Source organism: Camelus bactrianus, chromosome 15 (genome assembly GCF_048773025.1).
Source record: "Camelus bactrianus isolate YW-2024 breed Bactrian camel chromosome 15, ASM4877302v1, whole genome shotgun sequence".
NCBI lineage: Eukaryota > Metazoa > Chordata > Mammalia > Artiodactyla > Camelidae > Camelus > Camelus bactrianus.
Window position 1 is genome coordinate 45,418,391 of NC_133553.1, and position 20,066 is coordinate 45,438,456.

The 20,066-nt window shown below is 42.1% G+C and overlaps 1 long non-coding RNA gene across 8 annotated transcripts in view; it reads right to left on the minus strand.

The window, feature by feature from the left end:
• The window catches only part of LOC141579862 (uncharacterized), a 225,336-nt gene that overhangs the window by 119,720 nt on the left and 85,550 nt on the right, over positions 1-20,066 (minus strand). For all 8 annotated transcript variants that reach the window (XR_012511941.1, XR_012511940.1, XR_012511935.1 and 5 more), the window contains one exon: positions 5,699-5,774. This is a non-coding gene — a long non-coding RNA (uncharacterized LOC141579862). The remainder of the gene's footprint in view (positions 1-5,698; positions 5,775-20,066) is intronic.

Here is a 20,066-nt window from a genome sequence, read left to right on the forward strand (position 1 = left end):
AATGAAAAGTTCGTGCCCTATTAAAGGCAATTCACACCTTTGGAAAGGGGCAGGGGAGTTCTGAGATGGTGAGAACATTCCTCATTCTTCTGAAGTCAGTAAGCAGCCATCTCCTCTAACTTCTACTGCAGTAAATTCGGGGACGCGGGGACCACATAGAAGCCCTTCCCCTGAACACTGTCCTAGCACACAGCAAGAGGAAGCAGTGCTGGGGTGGGACAGCTTGTAATTCTGGCCTACCCTGAGGGTGAGTCAGCATTCCGACAGGCCACCCTTGGCTCCTCTCCCCGAGTCTGGAGGGAAGAGGCTGAGCCACACACCTTGTGGGCAGCTACTGAGCCAGGGACCCCTTGGCTCTCCATCTGCACATGCCCCACACAGCGTGGTCCTTGTACACCCATCTCGGCATTTGATGGGGCTAGGAAGCTTCAGAGCAGCCGCGGCTCCAGGAAGCCGTCCCTCTAGTGGTCAGATGAAACACAGGCCTTCCAGGGAAGGGACAGGGTCCTCAGATCGTGTGTCCACTGTCTGACCTGTGCAGACCTGAGCGTGCGCCGCAGGCTCCGTCCCCAGGCGGTGGGGTGGAAGTGGATCCACCACCGCCTTCCAGGTTTCCACGCACCAACCTTCCTACAAGCGCGAGACTGGAAGGCCGCCTCCTTTGCCATGGCTTGAAGTGGTTTGCACCGACTGAGTCCAGAGATGTAATAGCCATTCTCTATTTTCTTTGAGAAGATTTATTCAAAAGTAAATTTAGCTAAGGGGAAAAAGTTTAAAAAAAAAAGGGGGAAAACAGAGGGACAGATTTTCTCGTTGACCGGCTGCCAGGGATTGAAACGTTGAGGCAGCCAGTCCCTTCGGAGGAGACAGCTGTAACATTTCACGGTGTAAAGTCAGCGAATTTCCACCGGCCCGCCTGCCAGAGACCACAAAATGGTTTCAAACAACGGCTCGCTTCATGATACTTGTGCATGTGTGTGTGTGTGTGTGTGTGTGTTTGAGAAAAGGGCGGGGGGTGGGGGTGTGCAGAGAGGGAGCTAAAAAGTGTCCTCGCGCGGCCGGCCGAGTGGGCAGGGGCGCGGGAGCCGATTAATGAAAATGTTTCACTGGCACGAGGGGTTTGATTGCCCCACTGCAAAATTGCTTGCAGATTTGAAAACAGCATGTTTCATTTCAAACTCATTCTCTTGCCATACATTAGCACTTGTCAATGTAACCATTAAGCACAGGCAGTGCAGAAATTTAATTACAAAACCATTTATTTTATTGAAAGAAAAATAAACCCAAGCTACCTCAAATGCATTAGGTAGGTTCAAAACATGTTCAGCTGATAACACCCAAGGGTAGGGAGGTTGCTGCAGGAATAAATGCGTCTTTCATGTCTGGTGGGGACTCGATATTAGAACCAGCTGCCTATAGGTCGCTCTTTATTTAAGTTCAATTATGAATTAAAAAACAACTGATTTAATGAAGGGACTTTTTATATCTGAAGTTACTCAACTGTGGTATGCATTCTCCTCTTCCTATTTTTGCCTCCCCTTTTGGGCGTTTGAATTAAAAATGTTAATTAGGCGAACGGAACTTTTTATTGAATGGGTCGCCCTCCTCCCCACCCCCTCACCACCATCTCAGCCTTGTCTTTTGTTCTCCTAATCTTGGAAGAACGCAAGGTCTGTGGTATTAAAGGAAGTCACAAAAATGTGCTAAACACATCAAAAAGTCTCCAATCTGTATCTTATTTATGTCTTCTTCCCTTCTCCCCCCATGTGCGTCTTCCGTACGGTTGGAAAGCCAGCAGCGTTAAGGCTTTCTGGTGAAATAATAGATTTGGGTCAAGCTGTGGGCTGATGTCATGCTGGAGACGGCCTCTCTCAGCACTAATGAGCTGCCAATAACGCGTCTGTTTTACTATTCTGCTGGAAAGGGGAAAAAAGAGTTATAACCTTAGCGGTTTGGACTGATTTGTCTATTTAAAGTGCCTTTTTTTTTTTTTCCCCTGTCTGAGATATCTACCCACAATTTCTTACAGACATCTCCTCCCACAGGCCACTCAGAGGAGGAATCTGGAAAGTGAAGTTTTTTGTTTTTTTTTTTTAAAGTCCCTAGTGAGAATACAAATCTCTAAAATTTCAGGGGGGCATCATTTGTCTGGCGGGAAGTGCAGAGCAGGATGTTGATGGCACAGAAGGGGCTCTTGGACTGCAAGTTCAGTTTTGGCTCTTGGAACTAAAGTTATGCACAGTAGCAGCCCTGTGACACTGAGACAGCGATGGTTTTGCTTGTGTCATTATTTCCCAGGGTGACACCTACAGACGTCCTGGCTTGTTTCAGAAGGGCCTCCAGAGCTCTGTTGCCTCTTGAAGGACCACTGCAGATGCTCTCTGGGGGGATAAGCAACATTGTCCCAACTACTGAAACGCACTAGGAGCAAAGCCTGAGCAGCCACACTATCCTGAGGTCTTGGAAATTGTACCTGATCCCTAGCCTGGACAGGCACCTCTGCCTCAGGCCCAGATGCTCTGCTCTGTTCTTGACACGTGTTCTCCATGCCAAAGACTTAGGGAGACTGAGGCAGGAAAAACATTCAGAAATAAAGAAACTCACCACTCCAGGTAGCAAAACTTTTACTAATAGATTTAGATAATCACTTGTTTGGGAAGGAGGAAAGGGGGCAGAAGGAAAGAGGATGAGGAAGCTGGAGGTGGTAGGGGGAGGTGTTTGTGTCCTGTTTTAATATTCTAAGAGAAATAGCATCTAAATTGAGGTCTGCAAATCAAGGAAGCCCCAGAGTAGAGTAGACCTCCACCCTATAATCACATGCGCACCCAGCCAAGAAAATAGCAAAGCACTACAAACATTCGCTGACAGAGTCAAGAAGGTGACGCCCCACTCTGACCCAGCCAAGGAGAGATGCTCTTATTCCATGACTGTGTATAAGAAAGAACAAGGAGGAGAAGAAGGAAGGTGGGAAGAGAGGGCATTGGCTAATGCACTGTTACTGAAAGAATTTCCACTTGGCATACATGCTCTAGACTTTCTGAACATCACATCTCACTCAATAAAAGCACATGCCAACACCACATGCTTCTGCTTATGTCTCTCCCTGTCCAGTGCCTGGGATGGATGAAGGCACTTCTGTGGGCTTCCAACTCTTGTTAAGTGTGCATTTTCTAATTATGTGATGTTTCCTGGCCTGTGTTCCAGGCAGGAGAGTTTCAAAAGTGTATCCTAGTTTTAGAAACAACAATGATTTTTAAAATAAAGCAATTCAATGGATTATTCAAGAATGACTTATTTTCTCTTATCCCTGCTGTCTTTGGGAAGAAGTAGTAAAGTCCTAGGAAACAGAAGAGGTTTCCTTTCCTGTGAGTTGAGCTGACAAAGCAGATGGAGCAAGCAAGCTCTTCAAAGTCATCCTGTAGCTTAGAAGCAAGAACTGGGGAAAGTGAAATGAGCTTGCATCCTCAGTAGCCTTCTGGGCAGTGAGAATCGATAAAGAAAATGTGGTATATATACATGCAGTGAAATATTATTCAGCCATAAAAAGGAAGGAAATTCTGCCATTTGTTACACATGGATAAATCTGGAGGGCATTATGCTAAGTGAAATAAGCCAGACAGAGAAAGACAAATACTGTGTGCTATTACTTATATATGCAATCTAAAAAAAAAAACTGATTTCATAGAAATAGAATATAGAATGGTGATTGCCAGGAGCTAGAGGAGGAGGTGGAAATGGGATCATATAGGTCAAAGGATACAAATGTTCAGTTGTAAGAAAATTAAGTTCTGAGGAGTTAATGTACAACATAGTGACTATAGTTAATAATACAGTTCTAGATACTTGAAAGTTGCTGAGAGTAGGTCTTAAGCATTCTCACCACACACGCACACACACACGCATACACACACACACGAGTTAACTGTGTTAACTACATGAGATGATAGGTGTGTTAGTTGTCTTGATCTTAATAATCATTCTACAATGTATGTGAAATCATCACATTGCATAGTTTAACTGCATACAATTATATTTCAATTATTCCTCAAAAAAGTAAAAAATAATTAAAACTTTAAGTATAAAGGATCAATTAACAAGAAAGGCATAATAATCATAAATGTGTCTGTGCCTAAGAATAGAGCCTCAAGATACATGATACCAAAAATGACAGAATAAAAGAAGAAATAGAAAAATTTACAATTATAGCAGGATATTTTAATACCTCTCTCTGCAACTGATAGAACCACCAGACAAAAAATTCAGTAAAGACATAGAGGTTTTGAACAACTTATTGGAATTTTTACACCACTACATCCAACAACTGAAGGACATCCTTTTCAGCTGCATAAGTTCACTAAGAGATACCATATCTTCAGCTAAAAGAACAAATCCTAATAAAATAGAAATATTGAAATAATAGTAATGTGTATCCTCTAATCACAAAGTAATAAAATTAGGAATCAATAAAAATAAGATACCTAGGAAAAACCCAGATATTAGGAAATTAAACAGACACTTCTAAACAACCCGAGTGAAAGAAGAAATCAGAGAGAGATAAGAAAATATCTAAAATTTAATGATAGTGAAAATACAACACAACTTGTGCGTTGCAGCTAAAGGAGTGCTTAGAGGAAATTTCTGGCTTTAAATGCTTATATTAGAAAGAAAGAAAGGTCTAAAATCAGCAACTTAAGATTCCACTTGAACCCAAAGTAAAGTTGGCCCTCCATATCCATGGATGTGGAGCTCAGGGATGCAGATTTATACAGGCCATTTTATATAAGGTACTTGAGCATGTATGAATTTTGGTTTCCACAGGGGTCCCACAACCAATCCCCGTTAGATGCTGTGGGACGACTGTTGAACAACTAACATAATAAATATGAGAGCACAAATAAATGTAATAAGAAGCAGACAAGCAATAAAAATTATTAGCAAACACCAAAGTCATTTCTTTGTAAGGAACAAAGAATTTTGTAAGTCTTGTTAGGCCACTCAAGAAAAATATTACCAAGAAATGAAAAGGGATTATCATGACAGGCCCTACAGACATTAAAATAATAAAAGGAAAATGTGGGAAAGTTGTGAAGAACTTTACATGAATGATTTCTACACAACAGATAAAAGAGAAATTTTTAAAAACAGATAAATCCCTCCTAGCATTTATGCAGATGAAACAGAAAATCTGAATTCTAGGCCCAGGTGATTTCACTGGTAAATTCTATCAAATATTCGAAGAAGAAAAGACATCAAGCATACGTAAACTTTTTTTTCAGAAAATAGAGGAAGATGGGATACACCTCTCAACTTGTTATATGACGCCAGCAAAACTTTAATACTAAAACCTATCAAATCCATACACAAAAGAGGCCAATATCCCTTATGAACATAGATGTAAAAATTCTTAACAAATATTAGCAGATTAAACCCAACAACATCTACAAAAGAATAACATATTATGACCAATAAGGGTTTATCCCAGGAAGGCAAAATTGACTTAAAATTCAAAAATTAATCAGTGTAATTCACCACATTAACAGATTAGAGGAGAAAAATCACGATCACTTTGATAGATGCACAGAAAATAGGTGACAAAATTTAGCATGCATTTATGATAAAAAACTTTCTGCAATCTAGGAATAGAAAGGAACTTCTTCAATTTGTTCAAGGGTATAAAGATGAAATACTGAACACTCACCCAATAAGCCTGAGAACAAGGCAAGGATGTCCAGTTTCATCACTTCTGTTCAACGGCATACTGGCAGTGCTAGCCACTGCAATAAAAAGAAAGAAAAGGTTTAAAGATCAGAAAGCAAGAATTAAAACTATCTCTGTTTGCAGATGACCTAATTTTTTAGGTAGAAAGTTCTAAAGAATCTACAAAATTATTATGGCAACAAATAAATGAATTTAACAAGGTCACATAAAAAATATGCAAAATTTAATTTTGTTCTTATATACTTGCAGCAACAATTAGAAAGTGAAATTGAAAAAAGTTAATTTACAGGAGTAACAAAAACACTTAGAAATAAATTTAACAAAAGATATGCAAGACCTATACACTGGAAATTATAGAATATTTCTGAGAAAAATTAAAGACATATATATATGGAGAAATATACTGTGTTCATGAATTAGAAGAATCAGTTCCTTCTGTAAAGATAGCAGTTCTTTCCAAACTTATCTGTAGATTCAATGCAAAATTCTAGCAGCGTTTTTTGTAGCAATGAAAAAGCCAATTATAAAATTTTTGTGGAACTAGAACAGACCTAGGATTGCCAAGATACTGTTTATAAAAAAAGAACAAAGACTATGGTCCTCTACCACCTGGTTTTAAGGCTTACCATAAAGCTAATGAAATAAAAACAATGGGATATTGGCCCAAGGACAGACATGGAGATCAATAGAACTGAATAGAGGGTTCAAAAATAGACTCAAAAATATATTGTCAGTGACTTTTCCACAAAAAGGCAAAGCCAAAAATTCAAAGGAAAAAGAATGGTCTTTTTGGTAAATGGTACTGGAACAATTACATATCCACAAGTCAAAAAGAAAAATAAAGGTAAGAGAAGGAAGAAAGAACCTCTTGGTACCCTCCATACCTTGTAGTGTATTCAAAACTAAAAATGGATCACAGAACCAAATATAAAACCTTAGATTATACAATATCTAGAAGGAAACTTAGAAGATTTTTATGACTTCAGGAAAGATTTCTTAGATATAACATCAAAAAAAAAATCCATAAAAAAGAGAAATTAGACTTCATCCAAATTAAGCAAGAAATAAATTATCACTTTATTAATAGCTGGAAAATTGAAACTTGTACCAGGTCACAAAGCTAGCAAATGACAGAGCCTAGAAATGAACCCAGGGCAGTCTGACTCCAGAAGCTACAATTTTGTGCATAGCATCCTGAACTAACTCCGTTCACAAGATACAATGCAGGGAGTATAGCCTTCAACAGCACAGCTGTGCCTCTGGGCTGATAGGCCAGGACTGCACCCTCGACCCCCTAATCCTCACCCTGAACCTGGGGAGGCCTGAGTGCTAGAGCATTAACAACGCTGAATGAGCTTTCAGCAAACCCGGCAATGCTTCATCGCAAAAGAAAAATGTTATGACGGAGGTTAGGACTGGGCTGTCCTCCCTGAAGATTTGGTAGCTCAATATTAATGACTTGTTATTGCTTAAAACAAGGGACTTCCATGTGACTGGTGTCACCCCAGAGGCTGCGCTACAGAGAATTCCATTTGGCAAGAGCCCGCCCCTCAGTCAGGGCTTGTACAGGGAGGGGTGGGCAGGGTTCGAGGTTGAAATCCCAGTGTGGGCTCTTACTCACAGGGCCCGCCCCTGCCGATTTTTTTCCTGCAGTGTCTGACTCGGGACTAGGTACATGGTAGATTTCAATAAAGATATTGCATAAGAGATGGTTTGTAGCTGCCATTATTCACATCGAGGGTTTATTTGCAGTTCCGCACTCCAGGCTATGACCATGGTTTTCTCTGTGGTCTATAGAGCAGCACATACAAATCTCTTTAAAGTTCAGACTCGAATCCAGTAGGTCTGGGGCGGGACCGAAGATTCTGCATTTCTAACAAGTTGCCAAGTGATACTGATGCTGTCCATGGACCACACGGAGACTAGCAAGGCTAGGGAACACAAACTCCAGAAACAGTTTCTCTGTTCCCTTTCAACCAAGAGAGAGTTCGATGTGAACAATCATTTTCCTCCTGGGAGGAAAACTCGATTAGTTCTTTTCAATTCCCTTTGTGCATCCATTTATTTTAGAAAGATGGATTAAGAATATACTAAGTTTGTGTTCCAGCTGTCAGGCCAGATGGAGAGCTGTGAGTGCCAGGGCAGGCTCAGAGGATGGTGACTTTCAAACACATTTGGACACATGTATTTAGAGGCCATGCCAGCTTTCCCTGGTGATAGGGGTGAAGTAACCCAGCCCTTCTCTGTCTTCCGACCAGTTTGACTCTGGTACAAGCTTGCAAACCCTTTAGAAAAAAAGTGTAGCAACTATCTGATGAATGCCCCCGAATGTCTCTTCTAGCCACACTGTCCTTTTTCCCATGAGATTGAGCACAGCATGTGTGGCTTGCTCTCAAACTCTCTGAGAAGAATGCAGCTAATACAAGTTTTCCATTTTCTTAATTATAAAAGCTTGGCATCCTTGGGAAAGGCCTTGGCCAAGCCATCTTTTAAATGGTACAATTATTCATTCACCTACACTTTCTACTCAACCCAGTGCTAAGAAAACATAGACTTTGCCTTCATCAATCTTTCCATCTTCTTAAGGAAAGAAGTCTCACAGTTAAGCAATAAGAGCATGCAGCTAACCCCTGGATCATGCTGTACCCAATCTGACGGCTGTGTAAGCAGCGACAGGTCACTGTGGCCTGGCGGGGCTTGTGGAAAGCTTCGTGGAAAGGGCTGGGCCAGGCCTGAGGGACAGGAACATAATGTGAATCCAGAGAGCGTAAGCCAAGGCCAGGAAGGAAAACTTGCAGTTTGGACAAATGCACACATGACCACGCCTGCAGGTGGTCAGAACCCAGCTCCTCTGGGTTTTCAGAGCTTCTCCAGCCCCATTCTCCTCTTACCAGCTCCCAGGTAAAAATTCCACAAACATTTCCATCCTGAATTCAGCCAGGCTGGGCTATTTCATTCCTACCATAGAGAGAAACCAGAGGCTTTGACTTGAATGCATAGAACGAAGGTGGAAAAACAATGTTTCAGTTTTTCTTCAGAGAAAGGAAGCAACCACCAATAATCTGGAAATTCTTAATAGAGCAGCAAATTAGGACAGAAGCTGAAACTACTTGACAGAGTGGAAAACTGGGTGAGGCACCGTCCCTGAATTGCAATTATGATCCCACTGCTACTGGGAGAAAGAGAGCTGGTGACACGACATTGCTGTCTCAGGTCTTTAAAAATCTGGGTCTGCCTTCATTATCTGATGCCAAGCCTCTTCTTCACACACCAGTAAAAGCATCCTGGTGCATTCTTGCCATTCTTCTGCCTTGTGGCAGACTCCAGGTCAGAGCAGTTGCAAGATCAGATTTGTTTGCAATGTGTCTGTAGAATAAAGTGTTTTAACAGTTTGGTGGAAGGAGGGAAAGATGAAACCAAGATGGCCAGAGGGCTTATGCCTGATGGGCCACTCTCTCCAGGGAACTCCTGGGTAGCAGGGCAGAGGGAGGTCTAGGGCCTGTTCCTGTCAGCCCCCAACTCTGAGCAACTGCCCAGAACCTTGAGCTGGTACGGTCCCTTTGGAAGGGCAGCTGGGCAAGGACTAAGGCCCAGGATGTTAACAGTACCTGCAGAGATTCAGAGTGCAATATGAAAACAAATATATGTATGTATATGCAAGACTGGGACACTGTGCTGTACACCAGAAATTGATACACTGTAATTGATACTTCCATAAAAAAAATTACAGAGCACAGCATAGGCAAGTGCCACTGGGGTCACCAGGGATCCTAGGTACCCACTGCTTGGGACTTCTGCTTAAGAGTGCTTTGAGTACCTTAGCTTCCTGGGCGTTCAGATTTAAGTGAGGAGAGACAATGACAGGAAAAAAAATTGTATCAATCTCCCAAAGCATCCCATACATATGGGATATTTTGCACACCCCTTGACCAGGAATTCAAGGTCTTTAAAATACCTTCCCAAACTATCTGCCCAACCTAGGTGCCCCCCTGCACACACCACATGCTGCAGTGAGGCCAGTATTCTCAGTCCTTCACTGCCCCTCCAGCCAGGCACATCCTTTTCTCCTCTTTCCCCTTTTTCAACTCTACCCATCCTTCAAAATCCATGAAGCTTGCTAACTCTACTGGTCCTCAATTAGCTCTTCTTCCTCTAGAACTAGATTGCCCAAACTGCAGATCACACCAAATTTAGCAGTAGCAAAGCATGGACAACTAAAAGCATTGTTAGGAAAGAATTTGTTACCAGAAAACTTCTTTTAAAGGTACTGAAATAATCATCATGGGAAAATATAAATTTTCTTGTATTTCTTTATTTTTATTTTGTTACTTTTAGTAATGCTCATTTTTTTTAATTAGCTGGAGAGGGACTCCTGTAAACTTTCCAGGGTTTAAGCCCCCTATATCTGACCCCAGCCACTTCACCCAGTGACAGCCTGTCCTGCACATCAGGGTCCTTAATCATTCATGCCTTACACATGGGTATGTAACTATTTTCTGTCTTGCTTTCTCATTAATCAGAATCTCCTTCTGGGTAGATACTAAGATTTTGGCGTGTTTAAAGAATGTAATGCATGGAAAGTTGTTGGGACAGTGCTTGGCACACAGTAAAAGCTCACGACGTGTTAGATATTGCTGTTGCTGTCATTATTATTATCATTTTACTTCTTTGTATCACCCCAGAGAAGAGATTTTTATTTTCTTCAAAGATTAGACATGGGCAACCAATAGGAACTCAATAAATACTCGTTAAATTACTTTGCAGTGATACAGTGTCTACTAAATTAAAAGGTGGATTCAAGAGCCAGCATGACATCATGGTTACAAATGCAGCCTCTGCAGATATGATACTTGGGTCCAGATCCTGGCACCTCCACTTGCGTTTGATTACTTCATCTCAGGGTCTCTGTTTCCTTGCCTCTAGTGCCTACTTCATAGCTTTGTTATGAGAATTAAATGGGTTAACATTTCAACAGAGCATCACACTGTGCCTGGAACATTATTAGTAAGCCCTATGTAAGTGTCTGAAATACAAACATTACCACATAGAGAAAAACTTTTCTAAGCAGTACCAAGAAGAGTGGTGCTTTTTTAAAAATTAATTTGAGAGAATAATTCCCGTTTTTGCAGATAAGCAGTTGGTATGCTAATTAAACTAAGTCCCAACTCTTCTTCAAAGCAGATGCAATAAGATCTTTCCTTCGCAGGATCTGACTAGTGATCAAATTTAAAGTACATATCTTTATAATATTTTTATTCACACTCTCCTCTCCCTTTGCATGGTGGATGTTGTGATATGCCATCCTGACCTTATCCGTAACTCAGGCGAGTAAATGGTGTGGTTTGTCTGGGACAGTCTGTTTGTGCCTTTAATAATTAAAAGATTTAATTATTAGTAGCAATCCCTTTCACTTTAAAAATATTCCCAGTTTGAACAATATATTATACGGTCACCCTATCTGTACACAACCCTAACGTCTCCAGGCCTCACTGCCAGTTTGGAAAATGAGGTCTTACTGATGTAGTCTGAATTCCCTTAGTGTGGAGCTCCCCTTAAATGTAGCTTTGGAACCTCAGCGCCCTTGTGAGGCTTTTTCCACTAATCCTCCCCCACTGCCATCCTAGAACATCTGAGCAACTCTCTGGAGCCCACACACTCTCCACAGATCAAACTATCATTCAGCCCCTGACCTCAACCCTCTCCTGAGGCTGTTGTTCTCACCCAGTGCTGACAGCCCCTCCACTCTCCCTGGGGGTGGTGGCTCCCACTAACAATGCTGCTCCTGGGTATCAGCCGGCTCCTGGGTGTTGCCACAAGGCCCAGATGGTCTGAGGAGGCCCCATGGATGCTCAGCCCTGACCAGAGTTTGAGTCTCTGTTTCAGTTGTTATCTTGATACATCTACCCTCTCATGAAGTGAATGAAGAAACACGTTCCCTTTATCTAGAATGTGTGTGTGTGTGTGTGTGTGTGTGTGTGTGTGTGTGTGTGTGTGTGCGCGTGTATTTTTAAGCCGGATCCCACAGCAGGATGGCATGGCCTCTAAATGGGTCCAATTCATGTCATATTGCCCACAAAACTCTTGCCCACTCAGAGTCACACACAGGCCATCAAGGTGGCTGGATCAGGTTGGGGTTGAATTACAGCCTCCAAACTATACCTGGAACCCCTATACCTACCTAATGCTAGTGGTTCAAATTCTCTTTCCAGGAGTTTCCTTAAACTCCACATAACTGAGTGGGCACAAGCAGACGTGGAGGAATTGTAATCTAACTCTGCACAAACCAGCTATGGCAGTCCTTTGCATGAGAGCACAGGACATAAAAATGACTGTTAAAGTTGCAACCCTGCAAAGTGATCTTGATAATCAATGGGGAAAATGATGATTGTTTTGTGATCTTAGGAAATTTTGTCAAAACATTAAAATCTCTCTTACTATTGGTCATAAGTGCATTGGGAAATGAAAAACTAGTAAAGCTATATACTTATTACATTGTAATTTAAAATATTAAAAACATTGAGAATGAAAGTGTATAACATGATGTGGAGCAAGCATTTTTCTACGCCTTGGTACATTGTCACATTTCTAAGCTTCGGTCAGCTTGCGATGTTTTACCTGTCGCTCTTGCCATGAAATGTCTATGAGCACTCATTTTTGGTAAAGTTTTGTTGGCGTCTCTTCCTCTGAGACATGTTCATTTTCTTGGAATTCGGGTGCAAATTTCACTGCAGCATCCTTATCTGAAATAGCAGCTTCACCAGTAGCTTAACATCAATCAACTCATGCTGAATTCTGAAATAATGAAACCAGCCTTTATTAGCAGTACAAAGTTCTTCATTAGTCTTCTTGTAATTACCATTTTCTTTTGATGTATCAACTTACTTCAATGCTTTGTACTGAATGCTAGCCAGACTAATTAGGATTTTAAAATATTAGTCTTTAGTCCAAAATAGAAGAGAATATTCCATTTCAACCATAAGTGACTGTTTCTAGTGCAGTTTAATGTAAAAGATAATGAAGTGACTTTACCTTGTTTTTTTAATACTTCTTGGACTTTTCCAATATGGTTTGCACCATAGCTTCTAGAGGCCCTGTGTCTTATCCTGTCTTTGCTTTGCTGTTGCCAGTTTCAAATCTTCTAATCACATCCAATTTCATTTCCATTATCACTTTTTGTTTCTTTGTTGTATTTTTGTTAGCTAACCCTCTCTAGATTATCCATTTTTGCAAACTATCACATTAGTTTATCATCAGAAGACAAAGAGGCAACACAGCTACACATTTTGCTGTCTGTGCATGAACTGAATAGCAGATGCATGGTGACAAATCACAGACAGACTTTAAGAGAAGTAATGTGATGCACATCTGTTGTTTACAAGGTGATCTGTGGCCTGAAGAGCAGGCAGTGAAATTTGTACTCTATGCAGTTGCTGTGTCATATACTGTGGTGACTCAAATTTGAGCCATTTTGTTGGGGATTGGGATTATTTAACTAAATCATGGTAACTGAAATTTGTGCATATCAGAACCATGCAAAGCAAGGACTGTTTTATAATATTTCTGAGCACATTTCTAGCACTGCATTTCACCCACTTTGTGGGTAGTTGCATGTGATTACTTCTGGCCAATGAATTGTGAGCAGAAGTTACGTGTATTACTTCCATGCCAGTGCATTCCATTGCTAGTCAGTGCTGGCACAGCCCCTGAGGATATCTGAGAAGGTGGCTACTCTGTTAGCCTGAGGACCCTGCTGAGGTGTCACAGACACAAAGCATAAGCAAGATGTAAACCTTTGGTTTAAGCCATGATGATCTTAGGGTTGTTTGTTTCTGCAGCATAATAGCTCGTTCTAATTGTTAGACTATATAATTAGGAGAGAACCTAGGAGAAGGAGGATGGGGAACTGGACAGAATTCGGAACCCAGAAATTGGCAGCTAATAGTCAAAAAGGCTCCAATATGGGAGTGAGGGGGTGGTGCAGGAATGGTAGAGGAAGAATTAAGGGCATGTACTGAAAACAAATTAAAATATATGGTCAAAAATGCACAAATACTGAAAATAGATGTATAGTTTAATAAATTACTATAAGGTGAACACTTTTAACCTTTACTTACATCATGAAACAGAACTCAGTCAGCCATCTCAGAAGCTCCTGTCGGCCTCGTCCCCCCACAGACCCCACCCTGCCCTCTATCAGTTACCACTTAACTGCCTTTATGATAATGACCTCCTTCCTTTCTTCACAGCATTATCACCCATATGTGCATCTCTCAAAACTGTGGCTTAGTTTTACTTTTTAAATACTTTTGTCTCTTTTAATGTACAGATTTCCTGTCCACTCCCTTCACCTTATGAATTTATTTGTTGAAGAGTTTATTTGTTATCTATAGTATCTGTGATACTCATGATCTAGCAGCTAAATTTATCAATAAGGAGGAACTGACTCCTTGCTAATTTGTGCTGCCTCCCCCCAGAGGATGCATGCAGGTTCAGCTTTATTCCATTTGGAGGAGATCTTAGGAGCTGTGAAGGGAAAGAATTTGCAAAAATTCTCCTCAAAATATTCACTGGGGAGCTGGCCAGGCATACTGACTGGTGACTTCTAAATGGACCTCCTATAATGAAAACCAGTCCCCTTGTGTCCCCTGTGGGTGATCTCCCAGCGAGTTTCACCTGTTTCCAGGGAGAAATAAATCTGATGAGTATGAATGTCCAGACCTCAGACTCATTTGAAATGTGCACATAAGTTTCTACATAGTGTTGTGTAGATTTTATTATATTTAATTTCTAAATGTATAATATTTATGTGTCTCTAATAGAGTACTACTGCCTTTATATATTAAAATAAGGAATTTGTATAGTTTCCAAATAAAGTAAAATTTGAAGGTGAAAAAAGGGATCATCTGCAGATTTTCTCACAGTTCGCATTTTGCGACTTGCATCCCCTTAGTGCTGTCTGTGTGTTCCTCTGACCATTGTAGTTCCTCTAACCCTTGTAGTTCCTCTAAATTGCTGGTTGGATCTGTAGATTGATCAAATTTGGGCTTGATTATTTTTGGCAAGACAGCTTCATAGGTGGTGGTGCATTTGCTCACCAAAAGGAACATAATCATCTACCAAATGATATTTTTGTATTATGAACAGTTCAATTCCAAGATTCAGCCAAGAACCATTCTTTTATCTGGAGTTTCAGCAAGGTGCAATTCCAATTCAGAGACTCCCTTCTTCTACTATTTGGTTGTTGGTAGTATAGTTTGAACAGGAAAACCAGGGTAAATGACCAATTTTCTTTTTTCCAGAACTTAGGGCTCTTCCACATCCAGGTAAGCTGCTAAGGTCTAAATTTGGCAAAACTGTCATAAAGGACAAGATGGCCTCCACTGGCCCAGCCTTCTCTCGCTATGCCTTTGACCCCCTAAAGATTCACCCCAAGCTGTGCACATCCACAGTTTTTCTCCCCATCTCTCCACCCCCTTAGAGTCCACCTGCAAAGAGGAAAGATTGTCATTTTCTCCCCCATGAGAAGATAAATTGTGACAATCACCCATCCTAAAGAGGATTTAAGCCACCTCTTTCCCATATTCATCACAATCCTTGTGGGGTTGAAAACAGGTAGCCCCAAGCCCAAATCCAGCTTGGAATTATGTTTTGCTTCAGCATGCAAGAATGTTTTTGCTTGTTGGGTTTTTTTTGTTTGTTTGTTTGTTTGTTTTGGTTTGGTTTGGTTTTTTTGCTTATTTTAAGCTAAATGAGACCACCTGGGTAAGGGGCATCTTCTCTCTAGTTAGAGCGGAGCCCACCTCTTGTTTATACCTTCCCTGTTTTCTGAGTCCCAAAGGTACTTGTGTTTGCCACCTCTATTTTACAGCAACTTGTAGACAGGTGTGAGTAGCCCATTTTGCAGGTGAATGAACAAGAACTGGAGAGGAGGAGGGCCTGAGGGAGGCCTACTGGACACGGTGCAGACAGTGAGTGCTCTGGGAAGCAGACCGCACTGGGGAGAATGGGTGAATGGGCCCTCTCTAGTCCTGCCCAAACTAAAACCTACATTCTTTTTTCTTCCCTTTACAGAGACAGCTCAAGGAAGCATGATAAAATGAGGCCTAAGATAATATTTGGGGGGGAAAGTTTATTTTTCTATGGTCTGTTTGTATTAGACTGTCGGGCGAAGAGAGGCGGTTAAAAACTTGTCCCAAATGGCTGGGCTGGAGAAGCACCAATTCAATGTCAATAGATGGAAATACAAGTGTTTGGTTTCATTCAGTTTCTTTTAAAAAAAACATTTCTTCTTTCCTTTTCCTGAGGCAATCCAAGGGAAGGAGATACAGAGCTGGAGAGAGACAGGGAGGAGGAGGGAGCAAGCTGGGGCCAGTCAAGGGGCTTGCCTAGAGACCTAGCTCCCTTCTAAGTGTCTTCAGCCAGTCAGGGAGGTTGTCAGATCTCACCAGGAGCAGTCACCTGGACTCATCTGCTGGTCCCAAGAGTTGCTGCTGACTGGGAGCCAGAGTTTCAGCATTTGTCTAGCCGCAAATTTTTTAAAAAGACGGGTGAAAACGAACAAAGTGTAAATCAGGACCGGCTCTGGGGAAGAAAATTTGAATTCCGTATTCTCCTATGGCCCCTTTGGACAACAGCTGCGTCCTTTCCTTCTCTCCCCACCACGCTGGTGCAAGGCTGCCCCAAGGCAGGCGCCACATCTGGAGAAGCAGAAGAGAGCAGATTAAGTACGCAGGATCTAGTCAGCTTGGGGTTTCAGGTTAAAATCCCAGGTCTGGCACTTGTTAACTGGGTTATTTTGAGCAAGTTCTTTGTGCCTCAGTTTCCTCACCTGTAAAATGGAGACATAATAAAATCTCATGGCTGTTGAAAGGATTAAATGGGGAAAAAAATGCTTAACATAGTGTCCAGCATGTAGTAAAGTGAGCATTTGTTGTTATTATTCCCATATCTTCAGAGCTCCCTCTCTGTCTCCCTTTGTCTTTCCATTACATGCCACTCCCCAGTAATCCCATTGAATTTGTTCACATAGATAAATGCACCCAGACAAGTGAGAACACATGTTCTCTTGCAGGGTGTTTTGCACACTGTCCACCAAGACCTTCTCTCCCAGCTGGTTTCCACACAGCTCCGTGGATACCACTTCCATACCCTCATCAACACTAGTTCACATGACACTGCCTGGGTTGCCCTCTTCATTCACCTCATCCACTCAAATCTAGTTCAAGGCCCACATTGTAACAGTATACTTTCTGTTCCAAGAAAACCAACCCAAGTTCATATAAGAAGAAAGAAAATATGTTGACTACACAGTTGAAAAGTCCAGGGGATAGGTGTGTCTTCAGGCATGGCTTGATTCAGGGTCTTGTATGATAGTCACTCATACCTGGTCATCTCTTGGTCTTGCTTCCTCCATGTTGGTGCCACTCTCAGACCAACTCTACACTTGTGGTGGCAAGAGGTTTGCACTGCAAAGTGAACTCCAGGTTCAAGCCCAGTTAGAAAGAAAACTTTCCTCTCTCCTAATGGCCCCAGAAGATGTTACATGTGTTCCTTGGCTGTCATCGTGTCACAGGTCCATCCCTGGACCAATTTTATAATTGATGGAGGGAGGAATGTGGTCCTCCCACCTGTAACCCAACCTATAGTTTCTTCTCCTTCTCCTTCTTCTTCTTTTTTTTTTTTTTTTTTTTGAGACATCTCATGCTGCTTTTATAGCGGCTGTACCATTTTGCAAGGGTTTGAATTTCTCCACATCCTTATCAACATATGTTTTTTGGTTTTTTTGATAATAGCCATCCTGACAGATGTGAGGTAATGTCTCACTGTGGTTTTTCTTTTCTTTTCCCTGATGATTAGTGATGTTGAATACCTTTTCATGTATCTGTTGGCCATTTGTAGGTCTTCTCTGGAGAAATGTCTATTCAAATCCTTTGCCTATTTTAAAATTGGCAATTATAAATTGTTAGCTTTTTTGCTTTTAAGTTGTAGGAGTTCCTTACACATTTTGGAGATCAACCTCTTAACAGATACATGGTTTGCAAGCATTTTCTCCCAGTTCATAGGTTACGTTTTCACTCTGCTGATTGTTGCATTTGCTATGCAGAAGCCTTTTAGTTTGATGAATTCACACCTGTCTATTTTTGTTTTTAATGCCTGTACTTTTGATGTTATATCCAAGAAATCATTGCCAAGACCAATGTCATGACTATTTTCCTCCATGTTTTCTTCTAGGAGTTTTATAGCTTCATGTATAACTTTTGAGTCTTTAATCCATTTTGAGTTGATTTTTGTATATGGTATAAGTTAAGGGTCCAATTTAATTCTTTTGTATGTGGATATCAAGTTTTCCCAACACCATTTGTTGAAGAGACTACCTGTTCCCCATTGCATATTCTTGACAACTTTGTTGAAGATCAGTTGACCATATATGTGTGGGTTTGTTTCTGGGCTCTCTATTCTTTTCCATTGGTCTATATGTCTAACTTTAGGCCAGTACCATACTGTTTCGATTAGTGTAGCTTAATACTATACTATGAAATAGGAAGTGATTGCATCTTGATCCAAGCATCACTAGAGCTCCAATTTGATTGCCTGGGCCTGTTGGCGGGAGGTCCTGTGGCAAGACCAGCCAAGCCCAGCACAGGAGATAGGAGTGTAGCCTTTAAACAAACAAAACAAACAAACAAACAAACAAAAAACTTATCTGGCTTTTCATTCCTCAGGGAACAGAGATTAAGGCAGAGCATGTTCTCAACAGGTGAATGAAGTAAATCCATAAAATAAGAGAAATACCAAAAGGGTGTTAAACCAGCTTAGATACTTCATCCAAAGTGTTTGCCATTACCTACAATGATTATCTGGCAAAGCTCCCATACATCCGGAGGTAACTTTGTCCCAAGCCCAAGACTTCTCTTGGGGACCTGCCCAGGTGCTTGATTCCAGTGTAATCCAAGCTGAGCACTGGGCAAGGCCCATGATGTGTCTCACCTAACCTGATTCCCAGGTCAAAGGGCCCCCAGGGACACCAACTGGCCCTCAGCAAGGGGAGGAGGGATGGGGAGGCATGGGACTAAAAAGTCTTCCAGTTCTGCTCAATCCTCTTTACCAGATGGTGAGGGTTCCCTAGGTGCCAGACCCAGGGTGGGAACTGATGATTCCAGCATGGTCCTCTGCCCTCCAGGAAATCTCCAGCTCACTCCAGATGACTACCACCTGCCTCTAAGTTAGGTGACAGTCAATTCTGACAGCATGCTATCACTTGCAACAACTAAACACCCACAGGCCACATCTCTAGGACATCTGGTTTCTAAGCGTACCATCAAGGCCACATCTCCACTCTGGCTTGTGCTAGGGAGTAACAGAGCAGTGCCACCCAGCAGAGAAGGGCACTGCTCTGGAGCCAAACTGCCCGCTTTCCATGCCTCAGTCTCCCCATCTACAAAATGGAGACAATTCCTATCTTGGAGGGTGGTTATGAAGATTCAATGAGATGATTTAGAGAAAATCTCTCAGAATAGTGCCCAGCACTTGCAGTATAAGGTTGGCTGTTACCATGCATCCAGGAGCCCAAAAGCTTTCAAAAGCAAAGCCACCTGAGCTAATAAAAAGTCTAGGGTGCAGCTCCCCAGGACTTTATCTGGGGGAAAGCTGAGCCTCTCACACACAAGGGCCAGAAATAGATGGCCTTGGATGTTCTCTTCCTCACTCTGTGGCCTGGAGACGGGAGGCCCTCCCAGCCTCCAGCTCCAGGGAGCCATTGGGACCTTGCTGGTGATTTGAAAGGCCACACCCCACGTTTGCACAGGGTGGCCTGGCAGCCCAGATGTGGCCTCATTTCCCAGTGGGCTCGTGCCAGATGGCTCCATTACCGTGAGGTGCATTTCAGGCCTCCTTACTATTATCAGCTTCTCACTTTCAGTGGCTAGATCAGGGGCAGGATCCTTCCCTTTCTCTCTCTGCCCCATCACTGGGTGTTCGTTCGCACTGGCAGCCTGGACCCCAGAGGTGAGCCACTTCCTGTCCTGGTGAAGGCTTCTCCCAGCCTGACTGCTCAGACTCACCCTAGGCCTCATCCCACACCATCTCTGATGGAACCTGACTCTTGCCTCCTTGTCTCAGCCCCCAGTGAATCTGTCTTGAATGAGGGGTGGGAGGTGAAGAAGGGGCTAGGTAATAACTGTCCATTCCATGCCACCTGCATGTCAAGGTCTCTGAAGAAGAGATCTTTCCTGCGGTGAAGACTAGTAAACCAGGAAAAGACAGAGGGGAGGAGAGAATGGTAGAGAGGGAGGAAGCCAAGATTTACACTACAGTCATAAACACTGTATTTACAAAATCTGCCTCTACCA